Here is a 4,081-nt window from a genome sequence, read left to right as displayed (position 1 = left end):
AATTAACATTTCTAGGCCAATATGGTTGGGATTCCCTATTTTTAATGTTCATATAGAGATTTCTTTAACTGAAATACCGAATGGTTTCTTTGGTGTGAAAAACTATAATAGTACACAGGATCTTAATGAGATAATTAATAATGTGAAATAGGAAGTAAAGGGCTAAAGGTGTAAGGAAAGTGGGAAGGGTGGGGGAGAGGTAATGAAGGAGGGGGAAAAATATGAGAAACTGAAAAAATGGAAATAAAGTGTTTGTAAATGGGGAGGGGAGGAGGGGGTGAAGGGAGGGCAGGGACAAGGGGAAAAATGAGAATCAAGACCTATTTTGTAAAGGTACAGAATCCCAATGATGAATGTAATTGTATTGTATACCTAGATTGTACCAATAACCTCAATAAAAAGAATTAAAAAAAAAACAAAAATTGATGACAGACCAATATGTGAATAGGGCATTTAATTCAGAAGGAGTTTAAATAATTAATTGGCATTACTATAACAACTTTATCCCCATCTACTTGTTTGTCTAAACTAAGTGCCACAGCATTAATATCAAAGCAACAAAAAAAAAAAATTAAGAGAACTTATGCTGAACGCTCTGTTGTTCTAGTAATAAGTAATTTCCATTCATGGATATATAAGCTATTAGAAAAAAAAATCCAAACCCCACCAAGCCCTTTAAGAGAAACATTTCAAATAGTATTTTGCTTTTATTCTTGATTGTTCATTTAAAATTACATTCACTATTTTAATCAGTTCTGTACTAAAAATAATTTTGCAAATTATCAGATTGTGTATCTAGGTGAAATTAATTAACATTGTGGTTCTCGGGCGGGGGGTGAATTTAACTATCTTATAGCAATATTTGTCCAGAAAAGTATGAACAGACATTCAAAAAAACATTTCATGCATAAAACTGTATTATTTTAGAATTACATTTGTGGAATAAAAGTAAATGCTCAAGGAGAACAAGGGAAGATGTAGAATTCCCATGCTGTGAAAGAGGAATTTGCTCATGTATTTTTGAAATGGATAATAGACAGCAGATCATGCTATAGGATATATTAAAATGAGTCATGTGACAACTTTATTTTAAAATGTCAATATTTAAGATTCATCATAAATGACACCTTTTAAAAATATTCAGTTATAATAAATTTCATATCAATTTAAATGTGTGAGGGTGAATAGTCAAATTCCATTGATATGAAGCTCTAGAACAGACAAAATTAATCTATAGCAAAAGAAAACCAAAACAATGTTTGACTCTAAGAGAGGTGGGGACACAGTTTACCTGGGAAAGAGTGCAAAGGAACTTTCTAGGACAATAGTAATATACTGTATCTTAACAGGGTTTGGGCATTTGTCAAAAAGTATTGAATTGTATACTTCAAATGTGCACATCTTATTGCTATAAATTTTATCTAAAACAGTGGAAACAGACATTTGGCCTGTATTTAATGTCATGTATGCTGAAGAGATTAGATGTGAGACATTATTTTAAAATGCATAATAAGTAAGACAAACTGACAAATGGACAGATATATAGACAAACAATGCAAGTCAAGCAAAATGTCTACTCAGAATCCAAGTGGAATTATACGGTGCTCACTCCCAAATTATTTCAGCTTTTCTACATATTTAAAAATATTAAAATAATAAAACATTGAGGTAAAGGTACAAAGGGAAATACTTTTTCCTGATTCTTTTAGGGAATGTATGGGAAAAAGCTTGAAGACAAATGGCTTTTATTAACACTGTTAATGAACCCTTGCCTTAAACTTGGAGCGCAAACTTCTCCACAGATTCCCAATCATATTTCTACTCATCCAGATCTCCCAATGGACCTGAAACTCGGCAGATCCCAAAATGCATTTATTTATTCTCCCTCCCATCTCTTAGGAAGCACTTCAGCTCCAAGCAACAGAACACAAAGTCACATGGAAAGGGGTTTATGTTTCTTACGTGACAAGAAACCTGGAGGTAGGTAGATGCTGGTGTTACAGTGCCCTGGCTGGGAGGTCTGCAGTTCTCCTGGCCTGTCCTCATAGTCACAGCACACTCTAGAGCTTCACGGATCACATCTGAGTTCAAGACAGGAGCAAAAGAGAAGAAGCAATGCCAGTAACAATGAGTTCGAATGCTAATTTTCTTATTATGTCTTTTAATGTAGTCCTCTGCTTTCATATAATGATGTACTCTTGAAAGTGCATTTTTAGGTAGGATGTCTCTCAGCCAACAATATGCACACACACACACACACACACACACACACACACACACACACACACACATATATATGTACAAAAATCTGGACTACAGACTTTGGCTTGAGATTGGCTGACTTGATGGTTGAGTAGCATCATCAACAATCTGGGTTTTTTCAACTTTCTGGATTTTTTTTTCAACTTTCTGCCTTGTGGTCCTCACTGCTGACTTTGTCCTCAGACTCATCCCAAGGTGGACACAGTAACTTCACATATAACACCCAGACCCAAAGACTTTGACGGGAAGAAGACAAAACATCCGGCCCTAGCAGACACCCCTCTATTCCATTAGCCAGGGCACCTGAAGTTTGGTTTTCTGAACTACTTACAAGGTGAATAGGATTATCTTAGCCTAGTCCTGCCAAGAGTCAGTTTTCCCTAAGACATTCAATTTTATGAAGCGGGGGGCTGGGTTATTCTACACTCAAAATCTAAAACTGATGGCGGGCAGGCAGTCATCTGTCTCTAATATGAGTGCGCTAAAGTTATAGTACAAAAGAACCATGGATTTATATGTCATAACAGGTATTGTTCCCAGAGAATATAGAATAATTCACTATGTCTACATGCATTTGTCTTAGAGACATAAAAGTAAATTTAACGCATAAGGCTGTTATTGTTTATTCAGTTAATTTATTGTATACCTGGAAGTTCCCAGACACTGATTTAGTTCTTTTCCTTGATAGTGAAACGGAGGTGACAAATATAGAGCTGTGTTAGACTGAAACGGAAGCGTTGCCTCTGCATACCTAATGACTTCTATCTTTGTTCACTGAATGAAACTTACTACCAGAATCAGCGCTTTCATTTTTCTCTCTTCTACTCGTTTTCATAAATAAAATTCACTAGAGAGTCAACCATATGCTCAAAGACGCAGATGTAGGCCGAGATGGCAACGTGGTCGAGACAGAAATGGCTGTCAGAGTGCAATAGGACAACAGCTAACCCTGGGGCCGGAGATTTAGCTCAGTGGTTCCGCCGCCTGCCTTGCTAGCGCTATGTATATTACTAAACAGCTAACCCTGTATTGATCGGACTCACTCGTGTAAAGTGCACTATTCTGGGCACTTTACAGGTGCTAATTCCTTAATTTCCATAACTCTTTGAGGCAGACGCTATCATTTCTATTCTGCGGAGGAGGAAACCGCGCGAGTTGCATTTCTCTTCTTGGCCCAGGTAGCCCATTTCTCTCCTGCCCTGGAGGAGGGCTGCTCTTCCTCTCGCCTCTCGCAGGGACTCACGCTTTCAGGGCGGCACCAGGTACATTCTGCAAAGCCCTTCCTGGCGCAGGCAGAGGCCCGCTGAGCTTGCCCTGCTCCTGACCCACCCTTCTCACCTCGCAGCAATTTATTTGCTCACAGATCTATCCCGGCCACCAGAGGCGTCGTAACAGGTCCAGCTGTCTCCTCCTTTTCTGTCCTGGGGCTCGCTACTAAGCCTGGCCTCCATAGGCCCCCTGAGTGTTGCCGAATTAATACATGAGCTCCCCGAACCTTACACTTCGCTGCCTCCCCAGTCCTGTCTGACACCACATATTGTAGACACTTCAGCAACCGAAGTGGGAGCCTGATTTCCCTGCCAGCAGCCTAACTCAATAAAAAACAGAGCAAAACAGAAGACACCCCCTTTTCCTCCCATCTTCACATCAAAATGAAGACCCTGAGAATCTGGATTCCTTTCCAGCCCTCCCACCCGTGGAATCCGCAGGATAGGAGTCCGGCTCCTCTGGCTGGGCCGCGGAGCAGGGAGGGGTGCAGCGTCCCGGTCCTTGCCTATTAAGGTAAGCGTCCCGGGAGCGCGGGCGGGCGGAGGCAGGG

At 40.1% G+C, this 4,081-nt stretch overlaps 1 protein-coding gene across 1 annotated transcript in view; it reads left to right on the top strand.

Annotated features, from left to right (window-relative positions):
• Window positions 1–3,726: 3,726 nt before the first annotated feature.
• Window positions 3,727–4,081, top strand: part of Tspan2 (tetraspanin 2) — a 39,950-nt gene continuing 39,595 nt past the window's right edge. Inside the window, exon 1 of the mRNA XM_033758331.1 lies at window positions 3,727–4,044. The gene's annotated coding sequence lies outside the window, so the exon portion shown is untranslated. The remainder of the gene's footprint in view (window positions 4,045–4,081) is intronic.

This window comes from Fukomys damarensis, unplaced genomic scaffold (assembly GCF_012274545.1).
Source record: "Fukomys damarensis isolate Sample0158 unplaced genomic scaffold, DMR_v1.0_HiC HiC_scaffold_33, whole genome shotgun sequence".
NCBI lineage: Eukaryota > Metazoa > Chordata > Mammalia > Rodentia > Bathyergidae > Fukomys > Fukomys damarensis.
The sequence above is the reverse complement of the archived record's forward strand: the minus strand, read 5'-3'. Positions and strand labels throughout refer to the sequence as shown.